This window comes from Gobius niger, assembly GCF_951799975.1.
Source record: "Gobius niger genome assembly, chromosome: 14".
Lineage (NCBI taxonomy): Eukaryota > Metazoa > Chordata > Actinopteri > Gobiiformes > Gobiidae > Gobius > Gobius niger.
Genome location: NC_136865.1, coordinates 4,354,200 through 4,379,291, shown reverse-complemented (window position 1 = coordinate 4,379,291; position 25,092 = coordinate 4,354,200). Strand labels below are relative to the sequence as shown.

General features: G+C 42.5%; 1 pseudogene across 1 annotated transcript; it reads right to left on the bottom strand.

Moving 5' to 3' along the window:
- Positions 1 to 3,993: 3,993 nt before the first annotated feature.
- Positions 3,994 to 25,092, bottom strand: LOC306974126 (annotated as a pseudogene). The gene is made up of 8 exons (XR_013794295.1): positions 24,659 to 25,092; positions 14,894 to 15,000; positions 11,464 to 11,620; positions 10,342 to 10,494; positions 8,884 to 9,673; positions 7,217 to 7,357; positions 6,351 to 6,452; positions 3,994 to 4,468 (listed from the first exon to the last, which is right to left on the bottom strand). The product of XR_013794295.1 is annotated as an uncharacterized misc_RNA (transcript).

Sequence of the window (25,092 nt, the reverse complement as noted above, 5' to 3'; positions counted from 1 at the left end):
GCTGGGGAGAAGCCCAACGACGGCACAAAACAACGAGCATGACAGGAAGCACTTGAAAAATAACGTTTGTGTTGATAAATAACATCCATTTGACCCTTTAGACCTGCATGTGGCACAGTCTTTGTGCATTTCTGGGCAACATTTCTGGGAAAACATTTCAGTTTTCACAGATTTTGGAGTGAAAGGAACAGGCCATCGTTTTTAGATACTGAGATATGTTCTTACCTGAGCTTAGACAAGTTGATGTGTAGCTGTCTGGTCTTTACACGTGCCCTCAGTCACGGACTGCGTTAGCATTTAACCTCTCCCACAAAATGAAACATGTCGATTTTCTAAGCCAGGGGTGGCCAACCCGCGGCTCTCGAGCCGCGTGTGGCTCTTGGCCAATCAGAGTGCGGCTCTTTGCATGATTGGATATGTTTAATACAATGCGGCTCTTTGCAAAATAATTGGTAAATATTTCCCATAAACTGTAACAGTCTTTGACCCAAAATCCAACCATCGTCCTACAGACCATGTTTCCATCTCTACATGAATGAGAGTCTGAATCTCCCTCCTTTTCGAGGCGGTGTGTAAAAGGTGCCCGTGCAGCCTCACTCACAGCGGGATGTAGGTTCAACAACAGTCAGGCAGATCGTGGCACTAGGATTAACTTATGTGCTTTTCAGGTATTTGATGCAATTTGGCCTCATATTCACAGAAAAAGATCAAAATTAGGAAATGGAAAAAAGCGGAGCTCTGTTGAAGCTTATGATGTGAAGAGCGACATCGTAACGCGGAAATACACAAAGTCATGACTTTTCTTTCACATGTGACAGTAACTGTAACAGATGCAACTTAAAACAGAATCTCAGACGTCCAGAGGCTCCTGGTTAAAGTTCATGAACTTTGTGCAGCCGAGAGTGCGTTCTCTGCACAGTCCAGTCATGACCATTGACACAGTGGTCAGGACGAAGCTGCAGGCACTGAGCGCTCAGGCCAGGGGCGAATCAGAGAAGAGGGCTCAGTGGGCAGGGCCCCACATACAAACACACCCCAGCATTGAAAAAAATTAAATAATAATAATCTAATTCTGTCTCAGTCAGAACAGGAAACACAAAATGTCATTTAATATACATGTATTTCAATCTTGTTGAGGAGTAAAACCATTCAATCTAACACAATTATTAAAAAAAAGAAAAGAAAAAGGCCAGGCATAAAGTTATAGTTTATTGTGATTAAATAAAACGGTCACATTCTATTTAATCACAATAAACTACCGCCCTGGAATCTCGCTAATAGTCGGTGCCTTTGTGGCTCTTCACAGGATCAAGGTTGAAAATTTCGGCTCTTGGTCTCTGACTGGTTGGCCACCCCTGTTCTAAGCGGATGAAAAGGGGGACTATATTGCAAGGCGCAGTAATATTACTACGCCTTGCAATATACTAAGCTAAGGTAAGAACATATCTCAGTATTTAATCAATCCTGAGCATGTAGCGTGGAGGAGGAGGTGACGAGAAGGATGAGCATTCTGTTACTTTGCCTGGTCAAACTGTGTTCCGAATACTTAGAATAGTTTCACATTGATTTGCTTCTGTGTAGTGTAGATATTATGAAAACATGTGCTTGCTTGTTTGTTTGTTTGTTTGTTTGTTTGTTTGTTTGTTTGTTTGTTTGTTTGTTTGTTTGCATTCATTTCCATTATATTTATTTCAAACTACAGTGTAGGCGTGTTGTCCACCATGCTATGAACTTATGGTATCACTTTATTTTACACTACCTTGAACTAAATTTAGTACAATGCAATGTGTTCTGTAACAATGTGTACTAACTTGCACCTGTGTAGTACATACACAGTGGAATAACTTGTATTAGTACTTTGTAAGTACATAATGTAATAGGACACGAGACCCTTAGGGCTAGGGCTTAAGGCTAGAGTTAGAATTAGAATTATGTCTTATTATATTATGTACCTACAAACTACAAATACATTATTATTATTATTCCATTGTGTATTTAACCCATAGGTACAACTTATTACACATTGTTCCAAAGCACATTACATTGTACTTAATTTAGTGAGGTACAATGTATCAAGGGGAGTGCAAAAAAGTGTTACCGAACTTACCACTAATCAGGAAAAAGCCGTTTGCAAATGCACAACAGTGAAGCAGATCTCTCAGTATCATGATGCTGTTTGTATAAGGTAAGTATTCTAAATACATGTATCCTGTTGCTCCCCAGTACTGAGCGTGGAAACTTCTGTTACAGTTTAGTGAAGAAGTGAAATATTCAGGGAGTCTCCATAAGTCCTGTATACTCGTCCTTTACAGTAGAGTCGCCCACTGCTCCTGACAGGTCATCCCAGCGGCTCCACGGGTCAAATGCAGAGGACACATTTCGTGTTTCCTGCAGTGTTGTATTCTTTTATTTTATCATGGTCGGGTTGTTGAGCTGCATCACTGCTGAGGCGGGCGCAGTAACAGTCATTCACTGGGTCCGCTTCATAAAAGAAAATAGTGCAAATGTGTGCAATGTGTCAAAAACAGTGTCGCTTTTTGTTTTGTTTTTCTTTACAATTGTCTGTTTTTGTCTGAATAAAACATAACGTGGTAAAACACTGCGCTTTATTTGGTCTGTACATACAGGTAGTTTACACTTTGCACCAGTAGGTGGCACTCTCCTCACGAAGGTTCTCTTTGGTTTGTAGCAGTGGGGGAAGTGTTCACAGTCAGTCAGCAGAGGCCACAGTGTCACATTATACTTTCATATTCCACACACACATTCACATCTGAAAACAAAACAAGGACAGTTCTAGATTCCTGTTACCGGTGGATCCAAAAGGTTACATTCAAGTGACAACACAGAGTCCACAGATACACCTCCCAGGCTACACCCTGGCTCAAAACATGTACATTGGCTTTGGATTTAGCGAGAAGAACGTGGAGGTTTGAAATGACTTAAAGCACCAAGAAGTACATATTCAACTTTTTTTTAAAGGTAAGAGGAGACACTGCAGGTGAACAGAAACATGTAAATATATTCATTCCTTTGATACTTTAGTGGTAGATTACTGATAAATGGAGGAAAACATGTATTGTGAGTTTTCTATTTAAAATTTTCATCTGGAAACAAGGCATGAAAATGAAAAAAAGGGCCTATATTTTAAAATGAAGCTAAAGATCCAGGTTGAATCAGTATGGATGTCCTATTTGTTGAAAAAAGAAAAAATGATTATGGGGAAAAAAAAGCATTTCCCATAGAAATCCCTGGAAGGAAGTTTAATCTGTGAAATGATAAAAGATTATAGCGGAATGGAGCTTTTTCGCATTAGTCTCTCCTTAAAACACATGTAGCACAACCTTCTTACTGCTATCGGTGAGTATTCAGATCGGAGACTATGTTTAATGCATACTGGTTTAAACCATAGGTCAGGGATAGGCAACGTCCGGCCCGGGGGCCAAAACCGGCCCTCCATCATCAAACTCTGGCCCTCGAGATGATTTTGAGAAATATTATGACCCAAATCGGAGATCAAATGCCTGTTAAAATACTCTAGAAATGTGAAAAATACTGTCAATTCCTTAAAATGTCTCAACAGAGCACCCTTTTAGGCCATAATCCTAAAAGAATACTCATCTATAGGATAAATGACTTAAATCTACTTGAATTAAGAGATTAAATCTAAAGTGTGAGTAGATTTGGTTTGGCCTTAGAGCAGATAAAACCTATTCTTGCGCGTTTTGTTCAATTTTTTTTCTCAATTCAGATTATTTTGCATAAATTCAAGTGATAAATAAACAATTTTTACAGTAAAAGTTAATTTGTCTGATTCTCAGTGGGATTTCTATTTGTTAGATTAGCATTTATTCAAGCGATTTTCCCGGTGTATCTGATGTACAACGCTGGCATATGTAGAAAGTGATGATGATGAATTGGAGGGTCCGGCCCTTGGTCTTTTGACGATGAAGAAAACCGGCCCTCCACCGAGCAAACTTGCCGACCCCTGCCATAGGCTCTGGCATCTCGCTCCCCTTTCTGATTGGACCATTTCCAAAGCAAAAAAAGTACAACAAAAAATCAACAATACAACTGTTTTCATAAAGCCAAAAATCTGGGGACACAAAAAGGCTACGCTTATGACGTAGCAAAAACAAATAGTCCTACATACCCTGCCTATGAATTCCAGAAGGGAATTTTGTTGAGACGCAAACATTATTGTAAAAAGCTCCAAAGCGTTTCCTCCGGGTGATGAAATGTGCCTGCTCCGATTTAAAGGTTAACTGTGTGTCCCATTCAGCCCGGATGAGGCCGGATGAGGCCGGAGTCCGCTTGTGCGCCCACGGCCGCATTGGAAACATTCCACAGTGCAAACATCAGAGGTCCCGCAGACACACGGAGGCGCTGAGACCGCACCCTCTCGTCCCAGGTGGCGGCCCGCGGAGAGCTCATCGGAGGTGGGCCCGGATGGCTGGGGGCTTCGGAGGAACTGCGGAGGAGAAGGTGCACATCAGTGGATCAGCTCTTATTAGGATGACTTTAAAGGTGCATTATGCAACTTTGAATGTGTTTGACCTTTCAGTGACCCAGTGGCTGTGTGAGTGGTTAGCTTGGCCACTTTGCTTTCCATTCCAGTGGCCTCTCTGACGCTCCAGCACCAACTTTAGGTCCGTTTTCCGGGGTTCAGGAAGGTTTTTTGGATGGAATGTGTGAAAAACCATGAAAACCTACTAGAAACCATGAAAACCTACTAGAAACCATGAAAACCTACTAGAAACCATGAAAACCTGGAGGCCACCGGGATGGTAAGTAGAGTGCCATGTCAACCACTCAAAAGGTGAACTGCTTGAATGTCGTGTTTTTACGGTACAGTGAGGAGATTCACGGACTTTCTCCCACATGAAAAGCTTTAGTGTAAATTCAACCTGGAAGACCTGCCTCATCTCCACCTCCGTGACAGCCAATCACTGCAGAAGCACTTTCCTGTGTCAGCCAATTATCAGCCAGGATCCCCCTCAATCACTGCCGTGGCGATTCGATTCCCCATCTGTGCTGGGACCCTCCTCCGTCCCTCCACCACCTGGCCTCTCCTCTACTCTGCTCGTCATCCACTGGCCGCCTCGTTAGCCTTCGGCTTCAAAGCTAAATGGTAAATGCAAATCACTGCGGTATTGTAGATGGTAGAATACAGGGCTGGACTGGCAGAAAAAATCGGCCCGGGACTTTTGGGTCAAAAAAACCAAAACTGTCATATTCAATGCAATAGTCGAGGTGATGAGCAAAACAATAAGCCCTTGGCTTGAACTAAAACAGTATAAGCTACGAATCGAGGACAATAGCTGCTGTTGTTTCTGCCGAATTCAAGCTAACACCTCATATCACTCAACTCTTTAATCTTGTCATTTATAACTTGATGGAACTTTTGTAAAATTACTTAACAATCTTAAAATGTGCGTTCCGTTAATGAAGTTCCTCTCGGGACGGCAATACAAATAAACTTCTCAAAACCAACCAAATGATCCCACTGTAGATGAAGATGAAACGGTAAAACTCACCACAGAGTTAGAGAGGAGTGGAGTGAAAATAGAAGTCCCAAAAAGGCCAAACATTGTAAATCCTTTCAATGGAAACTAGAAGATTTCCAAACTGCGGCACTGACGACGAAGGGCAAGACTGAGTCACCTGACAACTCCCAGCATGCACTTCTTTGCAAACATTTGTCTAAAATGCATAAAAAGAGGACAAAGGTTCTGTGGGTCCTGGAGGGAGTTACAATAAACTATTTCCTCTTATATTAATGTGAGGGGCATGAGTGTTATGTCCCAGAGGCCCATCGCTCATTATACGAGATTATCTGGGAACCATAACTCAAGAAAGCGCCACCAGAGGGGTATAAAAGGTGTCACATCCCTCTAGTGGAGGAGTTGTGTAACTGCATCTATGTAAGGATAGAGATTCTAATGGCTTCACCCGCTAATTGTGGGCCGGTGTAAAGTATAACGGGCCTTATCTCGATCAGACTGGCTCCACCGGCCCAAAAGTACGTTGGCCCACCGGTAAAACTCCCGAATCTCCCGATGGCCAGTCCAGCCCTGGTAGAGTAGCTATGACATTTGCGCTGAATATTATGTAAGGTGCTTAATTTGTTGCCATACAACAACTGTACAACAAGATATGTCATCTGCATTTGACCCATCCTTTGACGCCCCTGGGACGACCTGTAAAGAGAAGTGGGTGGTGGCAGGTGGTAATTGAGCGCTAACCACTGCACTAACCACTGCACTACTGTGCCGAATGATTTAAGGAATGTCCTACGATGACAACAAGTAAGGAACACATGCTTTGCTGAAAGTGGTAAGTGCAGGCTGTACCTCTGTTCTCTTTGCTGGGGTAGACCCGAGGGAATGGCCTGAACTCTTCTGGAGGGGGGAAGTCCTCCACCGGGTGGAACTGGAACTTGGACTCAAAGTCATCTGTGAGAACGGCACAATATTGTTAATGTTGGACCATGAATAGTACGTTTAAGGTGTTTTATTTGTCATTCAACAAATGTATATCGAAACTTGTCCTCTGCATTTGACCCATCCTTCGACACCACTGGGAGAGAACCGTAGCAGAAGGGAACCAGGGATCACGTCATCAGATTTTGTTGGGTATTCAACTCATTTTTTATAACTTTTTTGTCATTTTTTCGTACATTTTTTATCACATTTTTGTCATTTTTTCGTAAATTTGTTTTATCACATTTTTGTCATTTTTAGTCATTTTTTGTCAAATTTTTGTAATTTTTTTGTCACATTTTTGTCATTTTTTGTCACATTTTTATTACATTTTTGTCATTTTTTCGTACATTTTTTATCACATTTTTGTCATTTTTTGTCATTTTTTGTCACATTTTTGTCATTTTTTTGTCAAATTTTTGTCATTTTTTCTGCCATTTTTTGTCAATTTCTTGTGACATTTTTGCCACTTTTTCATCAATTTTTCGTCACTTTTTTGTCAATGTTTTCTCATTTTTTTGTCACATTTCCATCATTGTTTTTGTCTCAGTTTTGTTGCTATTTTCACAGCTTTTTTCCCAGAAGCTTTTGCACTGGGGTAAAGCCAAACTGGAGAAAATGTGCTCGGTTCAGGTGGGAGTTAAGGGGTTAAAGTGCGAGTCGCTCCACCCGTGTGTTACAAAAGGAACAAAAGATCACAAAGTCATCCTATCAAAGCCCTCATGTGTGAGCCGTACCCAGACTGTGCAGGTGTCCGTTCCTCAGGCTGGAGGGGGGCAGGGGAGGAGGAGGGGGCGGCGGAGGAGGAATGCGATTGGACAATTCTGTGCTGGGAGAGCGAGTGGGAGGAGCTGGAGGCGGGGCCAACCGACCAGAACCTGCAACATAGGAGAGTCGGCATGTGTCATCCCCGAGACCTGGATTCTTTTAATCAAACACGACATAAATAAAAATACATATTAACTGCTAAGCTAATAACAGGTTTAATGATCCCCCACTGAGTGTTCCATGGTCTTTTCCTCTATAATAGTAAGTGTTAGTTCTGAGCCGCGCCGCCGCTGTGCAAGTCATGCTTTTGGCTAACTTCCTGTTGGCGAGTGTAGGAGAAGGACCTCTGCACATCCACATTTTTACCTTTTTAAAAATCACATAAGTTTCTAAAAAATCACAAGAAAACTTAAATAAACTTCAAGCCGAGTGTGTTTCATTGAAATACTTCAGATTGTGGCGCTATTTTAACATTTGTTAGCTTCAAGTTAACGCTAGCCTTTAGCTTCAAAGCTAAAACAACTATATTTATAAACGTAGAAGTGTTTACGTCCTGAGAAAAGCAAACGTGGCAGCCATCTTGAAATTGGCCGATGAGGCTAATGCTAATAAAGTCACATAAAAATAGATACAGACGGCATCTCGTCACAGAAGGGGGCGTGGCCTCGCCGAGGGGGAAAATAGAATCTTTAGAGAAACACAATTTTCCACACTTTTTGGCCATTTTCTGGTGGAATATCAACTTATTTATCACATACAAATAAAGTCCAGTGTAAATCGGGTCCATATGGATATTTTAATAATAATAATAATAATGCATCGGTTTTATATAGCGCTTTTCTGGACACTCAAAGACGCTTTACATTGCACTATTCGTTCACTCCATACTCGGTGGTGGTAAGCTACTATTGTAGCCACAGCTGCCCTGGGGTAGACTGACGGAAGCGAGGCAACCAGTCTGCGCCATCGGCCCCTCCGACCACCACCAACCACTCACTCACTCACTCACTTCGCTAGGCTTCCTGATGTTACCAAACGGTCTCCCATCCAAGTACCAACCAGGGCCTTTCCTGCTTAGCTTCCAAGGTCTGACAGGATTGGGCATCGCAAAGGCGGTATGACCACATTTTCTCACAGCAGATTGTGGAGTAGAAGTGAAAAAAAGGCAGTTGTAGCAAGCGCTAGCTAACCGTTAGCATTAGCCCGATGCTAACATGTAGCATCAAGTTAGCATTCTCCGTTATTCATGTATTTATGGGCTGTTGAACCACTTTGCTACTCCCCATGTCTTTGTAACATTATTTAGTAGAAACTATATTCATATTTCAGCAATTGTTACAGTAGGTTTTGAATAATTAGAGAAATCTTTCATTTTTTCCAAATTGTTTTCCCCCTTAACTGTTTTCAAAAATAACCATATATGGGCGATTCCAGAGATGCCGTCTGTATCTATGGGAACAGGTTTTGTGTTGATAAAATGTCAGAGTGTGAGATATTGTTTTGAATTTGTTGTATTGCTGGTAAGTCTCGATATCTCAGGTACGACATTTTGAAGTTTTGTACATCTTTAAATTCATTCTAGTGTATTCACAGTTCCCCAGCTCACTGATGATCTGGTCAGATTCTGAGCTCTCACCTGCAGGCCGGGGTATGGCGGGCGGCCGGCGAGTGGGCGCGTGGCACGGGTAGGAGGGCGGCAGCGAGCGCATGGTGGGGGACGGCACCGGGGGCACCTTGGGGGGGGGCGGTGGCAGGCTGGAGGGGGAGGTGGGGGTGAAGGAGGCGGGCAGGGGGGGCGGAGGAGGGGGCGGCCCCAACGGGCTGCACCGCGACAGCTCCGACGGGTGGGGAGGCGGCGGGTAGAAGGCGCCGGACGAGCGGTCAACGGGAACGTACGAGAGAGGAGGAGGAGGAGGGGGGGGCGGGGGAGGGGGGGCGGAGCTCTGCACGGGCAGCCAGGTGGGCTTGGTCACCTGGGCGACGGAGGGGGGGGGGCGGGGGAGGCGGGCCGGAGGGCAGCGCCGGCGGCGGGCGGTGAGGCGGGGCGCGGTCCTGGAAGGCCGGCGGCGGAGGGGGAGGCGGGGGCGGAGCGAGGGGGGGAGGAGGAGGAGGGGGCGGGGCTAGCGCGGGGGCTGGCGGCGGAGGAGGAGGGGGCGGCGGTGCCGAGAGGGGAGCGGGAGGGGCAGGGGCCGGGCCTGGCGGAGGAGGGGGAGGGGGAGGGGAGGCGGGTGCCGGGGGCGGAGTCTGCGCCAGCGGGTGGAGTCGGCTGCCGTGGGACGGGGAGGGCGGGGCCGAGGAGGAGGGCACCAGGGGGCGGTGGTGGGCGGGGCTCGTCTTGGAGGCCTCGGGGGCGGAGCCGGGGTCACATGGTGAGGGCAGGGCGTTCCACAGGGGCTTCAGGGAGGCGGTGGAGCTGGACCTCAGAACTGCAAAGAGCGAAGAGACACTCAGCTTATCTTCATCATGTATAGTATATATATATATGTATAGTATATCACGTATAGTTTCCTTTTTTCTTTTACACAATTTCCCCTTATTTTAGCCACAACTTCTGTCAATTTCCCCCCATTTTTCACACATTTCTCAGCATTGGAGATAGATCAAATATTGCAAACTTCCACATATTATCCTTCTGTTTTCTGGTTCTATAAGACAAATACTTAAGTACAGGTATCGGAAAAAGTATCGTTCAGGTATCGAATCGAAAGCCAAGTATCGTTAAAGTACTGGTATAGAAAAAAAAGGGGCGGTGCCCAGACCTATCAGTGACTGAATTATGGAGTTCTTAGCTTTCAAATGAGGCATGCCATCATGTTCACATACCCAATCCAGTTCACTTTATGTCCATAGCACATTTTTATAAACAAAATGCTTACAATTACACAATATTTATACTGCAATGAAAAATGTACAGAATACAGAATATTCACAGTTTAAAATAATAAATATGTATAAAAAATAATAAAACCAGTCAATAAAAGACAACAGAGGATGAGGAAACAAAGATATTTTGGATAGTATGTGAGACTCCAGAGAAGTGAACCTGCAGGTCGACAGCACTGCACTACAGAGCCAGTCCTCGAGCTCCACAAACCTGGGTTCTTGGCTGTGAGGTCCCTCTGTCCGATGGGCCTGAGAGTGGGGAAGCCTCCAGCGAAGAGCCCCCCCAGAGAGGGGCCCATGGGTGCAGCCCCCGCTGTGGATCCCTGAGGAGCGCCTGACCCATCTCCAGGACTGGACTTCTGCTCTGAGGAAACAGGACTAGATTTGAAGGCCGGTGACATGGCCCTTTGTATTGGTGCAGTCTGCTGTCCCCACTGCTGACCCTGGAGGAGTGGATACAGCACAGCTCTGGGGGCCTGAGGCCAGAGGCGGGCGGAGTCGCCGATATTTACTCAAGTAAGAGTAACGTTACTTTGTAGGTATGGTGAACTTTTCTGTTGTCAACGAGGCCTATGATAAAAAGTGCCCTATACCTACTGTGAAATATGGAGGTATGGAGCTGATGCCAGTGGCTCCAGTAGAATAAAGTGAAGGTCCCGTTAGTGTCCATCTCAGTCTACTGACCTCAATATCACTGACCCACTGTGGGGAGATCTCTAACGTGTAGCAAAACAGCCCAGGAACTTAAAGGACCTGGAGGATTTTTGCCAAGAGGAATGGGCCGCTTTACCATCAGAAAAAACAAAGAACATCATCCACAACGACTTCAAAAGACTCCAAGCTGTCGCTGATGTTAAAGGGGACAATATTACAAACTGGGGTGTGTAAACTTTTGATCAGGGTCATTATTTTTTCATTATGATCTAAAAATAACAAACTCAGTTGTTTGACCATAAATGGCTTCACACAACCACTAACTATGAGTGAAAAACAACTTAAAAAAAGAAAAAAGAAAAAAAGCCAGGATTTCTTTGTCCCCCCTGGGTGTTTCTTAAGAGCTGTTTTAGCCAGTACTTTTCTCCATTATGAGAGCAATAAAGTTCTATCTTATCTTCAAAAAGTTACAAAAGTATTGTACCTGTTTTTGTGACATAAGGACCATAGAACGGAGAATGTTCCAGAGTGTGGCTTTATGTGTGTCTTTGGTTTGCAGCTTGAGGCAGTGCAGGTTGAGCTGGAGTGACTGTGCTGCAGTTTTTAAACCAGTAAAAGCACATTCTCTATATTACACCCAGGGAGCCTGTGGTCCTAGAGCTGTGGCTGTGGTTCTTACTGTCCACGGTCGGGGCGCTGCGGTCGTTGACCTGGGTGACTTTCCTGAGGCGGGCTCCTCTCTGGATGTCGGCCAACAGGGCATTCCTCCCCCCTCCTCCTCCTCCTCCCCCTCCCCCTCCCCCTCCGAGGGCAGGGGGCCTGGGCGGCTCCGGACACTGGCACACACACAAGGACACAAGGGCGGCTCACAAAGCGCCATTCACATACGAGACCACCAGTCGACGCTTCGAGATCAACAGAGGAGCATGTGGTGATTGTTTCAAACACATCTTATTTTCATTTTCCCTGTTTAAAACGCTATATTGATCAAAAATGGCTTGTCTTTCTTTGCTTCAGTGTTTTCCCTCTTCATGGCAGCTCGGTGGTTAGCGCTTGTGATTCTCAAGGCACTTTATACGGAAAACATGTTAAGTTTTCTTTAAGTATCAGCTCTGCTCAGTGGAAATAGTTTGATATGGTATACACTGGTCACCGGTCTTCAAAACGGCACCCACACCCACAGTGAAGTCACCCCAAAGTGAGAGGATACACTGTATTGCTGTTTGCATTACTGCCTTGATAACTGTAGGTGTCGCTGTGGTGCACGGCTGATGTCACAGACGGTGTGGCAGTCTGACCGAGTGTCCGCCTCACTCTTCAATAATGCAGCTGTCTGTGGTGTCGGCCTGGGCTCTCAGGTCTGCCCTCTCCATGGAAAAGTAATGAATGGAAGTGGTAACACAAGTACAGGGTGGGCCACTACAGCGGCCAGGACGTGTGCTGAGGGGTCATGTGATTCAGGGGTATAAGGTTTGTCTCGCACAGATGATCTGTGAGATACAGTACAGTACACAGTACACTGTGTGGGGTTGGGTCAGGTGACAGGTCCACTGGTGTTTTTTCTCAATGGAAAACAGGCAGAGGTAGAGGAGCAGTGTTACCTACGGCCAGATGGCACTACACTAAACTGAGGAAAGTCTACTAGTACTACTGCAGTGATGGATAGAAGAAGTACACTAGAAAAATAAATAACGAGATTAGTATAAATATCTCACTTTGAGCACCATTTAAATGTGACTACAGTTAAGATCTAGATCGGTGGTTCTCAACTGGGATGCTGTCAGGACGCTCCATGATTCAAGGATGGCAAGCCACGACCCAAATACGAATTTAGTTTCTCATACAATGTATCACGCTAAAACCCTGCATTTTCCCACAGGTGAATGCTGAATAAGCATGGAATCCACTGGTAAAGCTGAAATCATGACAAAAACTGAAGTCAAACTAACATAAATGGAAAGAAAATGCAAGATTCACGACCCATTGAAAACGGTCCTGCGACCCACTTTGGGGCCGCGACCCTGCAGTTGAGCACCGTCCTAAACTATTTCACTTGTTCTGGGATGTTTCTGACTCGTTTCAGTACATTTTGCCTTTATTTCAGAATTATTTCTGTGCCAAAAATGTCTCTTGTCCCATTGACTTTCTAACTTCATGCATGATTATCTCGATAACGTGCGTCAAACTCTCTCCTGGCGGTATGTTTAGAAGAGATTATTGAAAAATCTGCTTCTCTTCTTTTATAACATTTGTAGACAGATGGAGCCGAGACCCTTGTATTATAAAATCATTGATGTCCATGATATGCACAGCGGGACAACAGATCATATACTTACTCCTGCAGATAGAACCTGCAGAGGACAGTGTTGTACAGACTCAGAGCTGCTGTTCAGTGGAACAGAGCGCCCTCTGCTGTGAGGAGAGCAAACAACTTAACAACCACTTTTTACTAACATGAGCCCTTAAATCATGACTATGTCCTTTAGTTTCTATTTTTATTCCTCACAATATTGTAGTGTTTTTTGTATTTCTTTATATTCTGTACGCTTCTTAGTATTGTGATGGACCCCAGGAAGACTAGTTACTACCCTGGTGTGTAATGGGGATCCTAACAAATAAACAAATAAACCTGAGAACCAGTCTGAAATGTCATCAAGCAAGAAAAGTACTCTTAGAGGAGTCAGGAAAACCACTTCAAACAAGATTGATATTCTTAATTCAACACATTTAAACCCATGCTTAATAGTTTTTTGTAGTGTACCGCATTTTATAAATTTATTACACATTTTATGGACCAAACGTTTAACCCTTTAATAGTTTGCTCAACCATTTGGTAGAGCCTACTTTATCGAATCATGTGTTGCTTCTAATTCTGCCTATCCCTAGCTTTCGGTTCAAGTTTGTAATACTCAAAATATCCAGTTTGGACTAGTATAGGATGAGGTTGAGCTATTAGCGCGGGTTTAAGCTGGTTTAGAGCAGGTTTGGGCCTGTTCCGACCAAGTTTGGACCAGTTTAGAGCAGTTTTAGGCTGGTTTGGACCAGTTTAAACCAGGTTTGGACGGGTCTGGACCGGTTTAGAGCAGTTTTAGGCTGGTTTAGGCCTGGTTTGGACCAGTTTAGACCAGGATTGAACTGGTTTCGACCAGATTTGGACTGTTTATGCTGGTTTTGACAGGTTTAGAGCCTTTTAGACTGGTTTGGACCGGATTAGAGCAGTTTTAGACTGGTTTGGACCAGTTTAGAAATGGTTTTGACTGGTTTATGCTGGTTTTGACAGGCATAGAGCTGTTTTTCACTGGTTTAGAGGAGGTTTCGATTGGTTTCGACAAGGTTTAGATCAGGTCTGGCTGGACTGGTGTGTGCTGGTTTAAATCAGGTTAAAGGCAGGTAACTCCAAATGCTTAGAAAATACAAACAAAGGGTGTAGGGAGTAACATTCAAGGGTTAAAGGGGCTGTATTTGTAGGCATAACAGAGTGAAAGTTGTATTTGATAAGAGAAGTATAGATAGATATAGACTGATCTGACTACTATCCGACTAAATATGAAAATGTGGCCGGTGTTTGTCACAGAAATCCATTATTGCCAAACCTACAGTACATGTAGGCACTCATTGGGTTGGCGATTAAAACGCAGCTAACTAGGTGTACGCCGAGTCGCACGTGGAAACCAATGTGATCAGCGTTGAGGAAAAACTAGTGTCTGATTCGCCAATAGAATGAAAGTGCTGTACTCAATGCATTAGGGTGGACATTCGGACGCGCCAAAGTCTTGCTCCAATGCCCCCCCCCCCCCCCACCTCTGATGATGATGATGATGTTTGTTCTCTGCTTCAAATGCACGCACAGATGTAGCTAAATCCATCGACATACCAAACCGAAACCCTGTGGCGTTCACAGCACTGTGGTTATTAAGACTGGAACAATACACTTTTGTTGCGATCCAATACGTATCCCGATACAAAGGGCCCGATATGATACGATACTGAGATACATGTCATTATAACGAACTGCAGTACTTTACCCTGAAGGAGTAAACGTCAGCGTGAGCACAGAGGAGTGGTTTGGAAGTTGACGATTGTGCCCGTGCGTCTGTTGCGTGTATTACCTGTGGCAGAGCGGCGCTGGGGGGTGGAGGAGGAGGCGGAGCAGGCGGAGGTGGAGGCGGGGGCGGGGGCGGAGGGGCTGGCATGTCTGCACCTCACTGTCCCGGACCTGACAAGAGAACAGACACATGTAACATCATCAAAGTCGCTCTCCAAGTCTGTAGCTGCATTCTAGATGATCAACTGCCAGGTGTTTCCTCCAGCAGTTTTTGGACATGTTGGGCCTGGTACACTGTAAACCTCTGAAGGACCATCGAACCTTATCAGGGACGGCTTCCACTTTCATTTCCCTGCACACACAGTTTCCAGAAATGATTTTGAAAGCACTCTGACTCTGACCGGGCACACCTGAAGGAAACCACGTCTACAGATCAAACGTATTCATGATCAATTTGGGATCATTTTACCAAATAATGGCAACTTTTAGGTCATTTGTGTTTGTGACTTTGTAGTTCACGTTGTTTAATCCATGGTTGACAAATTGGACCAGAGAATTTGACCATGTCGTTATTAAGAGCAGCCGCGAGAAAAGAGCGAGGTTTGTTGTGTATATCATTTTAAAACTATGGGCCTCATTCAGGACGCATTCTTACTCATAAATTTGATCTCGAGGCTTTTTGTTTAAGAGGATAGATAGATAGATAGATAGATAGATAGATAGATAGATAGATAGATAGATAGATAGATAGATAGATAGATAGATAGATAGATAGATAGATAGATAGATAGATAGATAGATAGATAGATAGATAGATAGATAGATAGATAGATAGATAGATAGATAGATAGATAGATAGTGGCCGACATTGGTTTCAGTCTGACTGCAGTTCCTGAAACCTGACTGCAGTTCCTGATCTAGGTTTTAGTCAAACAGACACCAGTTCCGTATCTACATATCGGCTAAAGGTCCCTGGGGGTTTATATGGGTTTATAATGTGAGCCTTGTGAAGGTTTAGTCGTCTCTCTGCCAGCGTACAACTGCCAGAGCTCGGACAGCCCAGTGCGACCTGTTGTATACTGAAACCTCTTTCCTTCTATCGGTCACCACTCTCCTTGTGTGGCTGCCCTGAAATCTTGAGCCGATCGAGACCTCCATGCCAGTCACACTAGCTGTGGCCTCTCACTCCGTACAGTATCTGACCGTGAGACCCGACACTTGTCTCCAAGATCAAGATCTGTAGATCGAGAGCCGCACGATTGTGACCTTTCAAGCGTCTCATTTCCAGCCAATATAGATTGATCAAGGGGGCTCTTTTCCTTTAACAAACCTATCAATAAATCCCAAGACAAAAGACACACTTTGGTGAGTAAGACTCTTTTTACAGTTATTCTCCATTGGTTTGGCTCATTTCTTGAAACAGAAATGACATTCTCAAAACAACATGAACAAATCTCCAAAACACTTTGCAATTGTTCGCAACAGAATTGAATTTCTCATTGATTTCATCAAATTGCAAATGTCTAAGTCCATGTCTCAATGTCTCAGTAGATCTTTGCAGATGATTAAGTACATGTAGCTGACAATTAGCACAATTTCCAATTGTTGATCTAAACTGATTGTTGATTGTCAGTCTAATGGTTTTTCGCACCAAAACGTGTCAGCGTCATTTCATTGTATAAGCATGAGTGAACTGTTTTGGGAGAGATATATGCAGGTGAACAATGGTGTTGTGCTGAACTGTAAGACTGTTTTGCCAAATGATCTTAGATTTTTTGTCATTTCTGTTTCAAGAAATTAGTCAAACCAATGGAGAAAAACTGTAATATAATTGAGAAAAAGCTTAGTGGTTATATATATTACAGTGATAGATAGATAGATAGATAGATAGATAGATAGATAGATAGATAGATAGATAGATAGATAGATAGATAGATAGATAGATAGATAGATAGATAGATAGATAGATAGATACTAGATAGATAGATAGATAGATAGATAGATAGATAGATAGTTACTAGATAGATAGATAGATAGATAGATAGATAGTTACTAGATAGATAGATAGATAGTTACTAGATAGATAGATAGTTACTAGATAGATAGATAGATAGATAGATAGATACTAGATAGATAGATAGATAGATAGATAGATAGATAGTTACTAGATAGATAGATAGATAGATAGATAGTTACTAGATAGATAGATAGATAGATAGATAGATAGTTACTAGATAGATAGATAGATAGATAGATAGATAGTTACTAGATAGATAGATAGATAGTTACTAGATAGATAGATAGTTACTAGATAGATAGATAGATAGATAGATAGATAGATAGATAGTTACTAGATAGATAGATAGATAGATAGATAGATAGATAGATAGTTACTAGATAGATAGATAGATAGATAGATAGATAGATAGATAGATAGTTACTAGATAGATAGATAGATAGATAGTTACTAGATAGATAGATAGATAGATAGATAGTTACTAGATAGATAGATAGATAGATAGATAGATAGTTACTAGATAGATAGATAGATAGATAGATAGATAGATAGATAGATAGATAGATAGATAGATAGATAGATAGATAGATAGATAGATAGATAGATGAACTGCAGGCATGCTGTCCCAAACAAAAGACAAAAACAGGATTTAAAGAGTGTGTGGGTAAAAGCACAGTTTCACATTCTTTCAGCGTTTGCTAATAGTAAACAGCAGCACATACTTTACCGGCAGAGCGCTCTTTAAAGTGACTGTGTTGTAATTAGGCCGGGGAAAAGAAATAGAACTGTCAAAATCATACAAAATCAAATTTGCCAATTGTTGTTCCACAGCTGAGAGCTTTGTGATAAGACAGTAATTGTACTTTAAACGTTTGTAGAGGGTGAACTACAGGGTTAGCAGGTTTGTGTGTGACGAGACCATGAAGACTCAGATCAGGTTGCAACAATGCACCGCAACAATTTACACGGCGGTTCTGAATAAAATCATCAATTCAATTTAGAAAAATAAAAGAGTAGCCAGGGCCGCTGCTAACCAATCTGATGCCCGAGGCAGAAGATTTCAGTGGTGCCCCCACCCACCCAAACATTTGAAAAATACATTTAAAAAAGTGTGGGTCCAGGAGGTGATTATAGCCAAGTAAACACTCTTAAAACTATGTCAAAAGGCATTTAAAAATAATTAGATTTAGTTTAGATATAATATTTATAAAAGCAGCCAGTTCAGCATGAAGCGCCCATCACTTTTGCTGTAGAATACATTTTATGTAAAAAAAAAAGTCCAATATTTTCAATGACAAAATGTAAACAATGGATTAGTTACAAGGCTTTATTCAGACGGGATTTTGGATCTTGTTTTTATTTGTTGAATATATTATTTATCATTTATTTAAGTGTAAAAATCTGTAAAAAAAAAAAAATCCAATTTTGTATCAATAAATCAGTCAGGAATTAGATATTAAAAAATCCCTCTTCCAAAAACTTCCAAAAACTTCAAATTATTAAGTCCAAGCATGTAAAGTGTGGAGTCTGTCAGAGCTGCTAAAGTGGAGCTGGAATGAAAACCTCATTTGGAATTTGAAAACGAGCCTAAAGTTCTGTATCGTCTGCACATATGTTTGTATATTTCTCCCGTCTTTTGCCGCTGCTTTCTCCCACAAAGGAAATGACCATATCTGGATTACAGCATAATCTCAGTCGCCTTTCGACCTACACGTGGATACCAAACATGTCAGCGTTTGTGAATGAATCCGCACGGGAAAGAATTGGCGCCGCAGTGTTTTCCTGGATATATCTCCGGCTCGCTAGTGGACAAAGCTTCGTAAAATAAGCATCGCAAAGGGTGAGTTTGGTCCCTTTTATTGCTACTCTGATGAAAACTAAGCGCCTGAAGTCTGACACACACAGAGAAAGAGCGAAAGGAAGTGGTGGACGAGCAGAAGAACAATGTTGAAATTATGAAAGAAAGTCTTACCCTATACGAAAAGACAGGCTTTCAAATGTGAGATCAAACTTGTTGTAGTGTAACTCTGTCTGTCTGGGACCTACAATAGAGCGAGTGTTTGGAGTGGCCAGGCCGGGGCAGGGGTCTTCCTCCTCCCCCTCGCTCCCTCACTACTGACTCAGGGAGGGGCAGAGGAAGGCCCAGAGGAACAGCAGTCAGCACATCCTCTCCTCGCAAAACAATGTTCTCCTCGCTGAACATCGGCGTCACGGGAAAACGGCCAGGACAATGGACTGAGGACTGTCCAAGAACCGCCACAGAAACCAATCTGCTTTCAATAACTGGAAAGGATGTCGCAATTTAAATACAAAATGTCCTGTGCAGTATAGGACTGGGTGCAATGTTTTTGTACTGGCCAAATCAAATCCCGAGTGTGGCTGAAGTTCTTTGGATCTGTCTGCTGACCCACCGAGGCCTGTCACAATAACCACATTTGTTCATTTGTTCTAAATACATTCTTTACCATGTCTTAGGATGCCATAGACATTAAGCACAGTGAAATACAATCATAGAGAATGGACTTATTGTGGTCGACCTCTTCCTGAAGCCGAAAGGAAACAGCGGCTGGCTCCGGAGGCTCCTGTGGACTTCCCTTTGAGTGCCAGAAACGGAGAAACGTGTTTTGGGTTTTTTTTAATTGCGAAACTAGACACTCTAATACACCTTATGTGTGATTTTGGTTGCTCTGTGATGAACAGAAGTGAAATAAATGACGATCAAAAACATGTGGAAAGTCACGATCTGGACATTTTATATATATTATTGCCTTTCTTTTCTCTTATCTTTTAGTCGAACAGCCGCAAAGCCGACAGTTCTCTCTCGCACTCTGGAGCGTGTTTGACAAGACAGAGCGGCTTCACAGTTTAGATTTTAACATTTCTCTGAGTTTTTAAATGGTTAAAATCGGTCCAAGGACGGCTGAGAAACATCCTGTTAAAGTCTTCAATCTGAGAACCAGGCTGTTCGCGATCATTAGCAAAAGCGATCGATAACATGCGGTGTTTCAAAACGTGTCAACAATGTTGTCGTTAAAAATTGATTTGAAACTGAGATATTTGGGCATTTGCCTCTTCACACAACGTTAGTGTCTGACCAGAGAGGAGAGAGTTGGAGAGAGGAGTTACTCTACTTTACTAAAAAATCTGTGATTTTGATCCAAACTAGCCTCTGTTTAGCTTTGGATTTCTCAGAAACCGAGGCATGTAGAATTAAACTGTTTTCAACTACGGAGAGCTTAGAGTCTCAGCTCTTCAACGAGCCATAGCATGTGTCCATAGCTATAGCATAGAATACGCTGTGATGCTACAAATGTCATGAAAAATGGTCTGGATTGTTGGCTCTCAACAGCTAAATCCCAAAAACTGCAGAACTCAATGTGTTGACTTGTGCAACACTGTCCTAATTTAATCCTGTCATAATTTTAATTTTCACCCTATTTTAAATAATAGAGCGGGCTCCAAAAGCCCAGCCAAACTGCTAGCATAAACGGGCTTCAGCTTTGGGACCCCCTTAGTCCATTCTTAATGTACAGTCTATGAGTGCAAACGTTTGGAAACGCTTTAAGACTATATTTCCATTGTAGATTCTCACTGAAGGCGTTTATTTATGAATGAACTGAGATGGAATTATGTTTTAAACAAAAATGTTCTCAATGGGCTTCATGTGACTGTTAAACCATTTCAGGGACAAGGGCCTTAAGAAGATTTAAAATGTAAAACATGTTTGGAGTTATGTGTCCATTCATAGTCTGTCTTCAATGAGAATCGTCCAATGCAAACAGTGCTGAAAATAAAGAAAAGCCGATACATTCAGAAGTGTTTCCAAACTTGTGGCCGGTACTGTACATTAGTAAAGCTTTTACAGTTTTACAAAGACAGTAACATAATGGTCATGTGTCTTTTATTGAACGGTAAGTAGATATAGTAATTACTGCGACAGAACTAGACCTCAAAAGGCACCAGTACGTCCTCTGTAGCACTGTGACCCACATTCCCATTTGCCATGAAAGGAAAGGTAGACTTTGTGTCTCTGCGTTCCTTCAGGACTGAACCTCTAACCTGTTCCTCCTCTGCCGCTGTGGTTCTTCTGCTAACAGCCCGAGGACTGAGCTCTGCACACGGCCCCCGGGACACCTGCACGCTCATTGCAAGTGAAAAACTCCACTCAGGGTTGGTCGTCACGTGTAACAAGAGGCAGGTCTGCGTCACAGTCAGTCGGCGTCCTCAAGAGTTCTTTAAAGGTGCATTGTGGAACTCTTCATGCAGACCTATCAGCCGTATGGGGGGGTCAGCACGGCGCCTTTACTGTCCATCACAATGGCCTTTATGATGCTCCAGGATCAATTGTTTTTTAGGGGTTTCTGGATGCGATGTAACGCATGCGTAACCATGGAGACCCGAAAACCTGATGAATCAAATGAATGTCTTTTGTCTGTTCAAAAGTCGGATGCATTTTTATTCGTTTTTCCGAATGTAGTAGACACATCTTTCTTTTTGAACACTTTTGTTGGTTCTGCTTGCAAGTTCCACCCCCTCGATTCATAAATGTATAATGTCACTGATTTAACAGGAAATTGAACAAAGAAACATTAAGGGGAGACACTACAGGCACATTTTTTTCAGTTTTCAGGTTTTGGGCCAAATTGGTCTCTGAACATACAAGCTTTCACCCGGAAACAGAAACTATGCCTAATCTTCACAATAACATGTTTAAATATTGCGCTGATTCAATGTTCCCCCATAGACTTATATGGGACAATGCAATTTCAAGGGCCTTTTTCTCAAAACACATTTTTCTGTCATTGTGGCGACACTATGTCCACGTCAGTCGGACCTAAAGACTTCAAATTTTCCAGCCTTGGACTGAACAATATTTGGAAGATTTTTTCAGAGGGATTTTTTATTATTTAATCCCTTAAGCCCCATTTATTGAGTTTTGAATGTCAAAAAATAAGGCGAAAATTAAATATTTACAAACAACAACACATTTTAAAACAACAACAAGAAATCCTAAATCCCCCCTGAGAAAGTCTTGGCAACTCATTCATCAATAAAATGAAACCATAAATTTCGTCGCCGAAAGATGGGAAATTTGGGGCATTTTTAGGCATAAAACACCTTGTTCTTATATAAAAAGATAAAATGACAGAAAACTTGCAATATGTTTTTTTCTTACATTCATGCCAGTGATCTACAGCAAAAGTTTCAAATTGATATCTGTAAATATACATTTTTTCCCTATTCACCTGCAGTGTCTCGCCTTAAACGAAAAACAAATCAAATGTATATTTTCCCCCATAACATAAACTATTGGGACAACCAACATGATGTGGATGCTTGTTGTCCAACTTTTTTATGTAGTGATCAAAAACCTTTGAACTGAGTAAGATTCGGGAGAGCAAGTCGATTGTTTTGTTGCCTGAGACTTTAAAGGTGTTAATGTTAAAGAGACTAGATGCAAGTTGGTCATTTTATGCTCACTACTGCCACCTCAGGTCTTACGTGTAACTGCAGTCTCTATATTAAACTCAACAGGTCTGAGCTCATTCTACACATTAGGACATGGCTGGAACATGTAGGGGGAGGAAAATACTTAGTTTTAACATTTTTAAACTCCGTATAGTCCCTTTAAGTCATACTTTTTTTTTTTTATCCCTGTAGGGAAATTCATTCTCTGCATTTGACCCGTCCTCCATGCCGCTGGGGCGACCTGTAGGAGCAGTGAGCAGCCATCATGGACCGGTGCTCAGGGACCCATCTCTAGAAACACTTGCCTGGAGGTTAATTGTACGTATTGTACATGTTTTGAGTGGAGGAAACCGTTCAGGTGGGAGTCAAACCCAGGACGTTCTAGCTGTTTCATAATACTTGTGTGTAATGACAAATAAAGCATTCTATTCTATTTTATTCAGTCCTCTGTACCACCGTGCCCCCCCAAGTAGAAGTAGATATTAAGTGTTAGTCAGACTTAACTAATAGAGTATTAACCTCTTAACCGCCGCCTGAACTGAGCACATTCTCCAGTTTGGCTTTACCCAAATCTAAAAGCTTCTTGAAAAAAGCAACGAAAACGCGACAAGGAAGCAACAAAGGAGCGACAAAAACATGCCTGAAATGCAGTAACAATGCAACAAAAAGGTGACTTAAGAGTGACAGAAAGGCGACAAGCACGTGACGAAAACTCAACTAAAATAAAACAAAAACTGTGTCGAAACCAGGACAACAAAGCAACTGGAAAACAACCATGACAAAGCAAAAAGGACCCAACTTATAAATCTCAAACCACTGCTTTTACAGCTAAACAATGGCTGACAATCCCTACAGTTAATGACACTTACTTGATTTGAATACTTTTACAGAATGCCTAGACAGTGGAAAAGAAAGACTGACAGATTTGTGCTAATGTTTTTTTTTTATAAACAAAAGCAGATGCTGCAGAGGCTGAGAGACCGGGGTCCAGTGATCGTCCCAGTGCAGGTGCTTCAGTGTGAAGCATCAGCAGAGTTTTCTCTGAGGTGCAGGAGGAAGTGTTGACTATTTGACTCAGACCCAGACCTGTATTATGGACTGACTCCACCTGAGGTTAACCTCTTAACTCCCGCCTGAACCGAGAGGATCTTTTTCCTCACATCATCACATTTTTTTTCCATCATTTTTTTTGTTGGGCGTTCAACTCATTTTTGTAACATTTTAGTCATTTTTTAGTCATTTTTTTGTCAAATTTTTATCACATTTTTGTATTTTTTTTTGTCACATTATTGTCATTTTTTTGTAATTTTTTTCGTCCATTTTTTATCACATTTTTGTCATTTTTTGTCACATTTTTGCATTTTTTTTGTCAAATTTTTATCATATTTTTGTCACATTTTTGTAATTTTTTTGTCACATTTTTGTCAATTTCTTGTGACATTTTTGAGACATTTTTGCCACTTTTTCATAAATTTTTGTCACTTTTTTGTCACATTTCCATCATTTTGTTCGTCTCAGTTTTGTTGCTATTTTCACAGCTTTTTTCTAGAAGCTTTTGGACTGGGGTAAAGCCAAACTGGAGAAAATGTGCTCGGTTCAGGTGGGAGTTAAGGGGTTAAACATATGACAGGTTAGAGAGAGAGACATCGTTCTGGATTGTTCTTCTATTTAAATAAACCTCTATTTGAAACAAATCACATGACCTGGCCTCTTTTTTTATTTATTTTGTCTAACTGTTACAACCTACCCCAGCATGTGTTACAACGTACCCCGGTATTGGGATAGGTTGTAACAAAGGACCTCCATGTATTTGACATCAACATACAAGGTCTGTGATATTCTTGCAGAGGTTTGAATTGGTGCCATCTGTATAAAAGTTTGAGAACTCTAGCTCAAAAATTCAATGAGTTACAGGTGCGGAAGCAAAAAGTGTTACAACCAGACCCGGTCTCCCCTATAGTTATTCTAAAGTGCTACTGTATAGCTTTTCACATACAAAGTTCCATAATGCACCTTTAAGCATTAAGCATCCTGATATGAGAATGAAATATGTTCAACCAGTCTGCCCATCAAATTGGACTGGAGCAGTCAGCACTCAAGCAACTCAGACTCTAGATCATTATTTGGGTCACTACATCTTATAACACTTGAGTAACAATGTTCCAAACTAACCCTACTCTTAGTTCTGCAAAACACTTTGACCACAACCCAGCTCTGAAAACTTCTTCGAAAACAAGCAACTTTCTGAACGTTTCTGTACTTTTTTTCCCACCAGCAACACCCAAACTCTGCACGGTACGAAACATTATCTCACAAGTTCTAACAAGCACTCACTGGACACACCTGTTGGGAGACGCGCAGATCCACCTGTTTGTTGCTTTTCAGTTCTCCGCGCTGCTCGTCATAGCGGTCCTTCCAAAGCAAAGCAATAACCCGACCCGACCGAGGCTATTTTTAACCCCCCCTAACTTTCCAGCACCTTGCCTATCTTTAGCCCGTGTTACTTCAAAAAAAAAAAAAAAAAAACGCTTCGGGGATCACGTGGGCCCTCGGAGTTGTGTTACGGACGCGCAGAGTTGAGCCGAAGTGTCCGGTTACTCCGCGCGTAAAAGGAGCCGTGCGTAAAGGGAGCGCGCAACAATGGTGTCTTTCTCCAGGGCCTCGGCTGTTTACAGTGAGGCCCCCGTGGGAAGAGGAGTGCGCGACGGGCCACACCTCACGCTCACTCACACTGCGCTCGCACCAATGAGAAGAGGAGTGGAGAAAAGGGAATGACA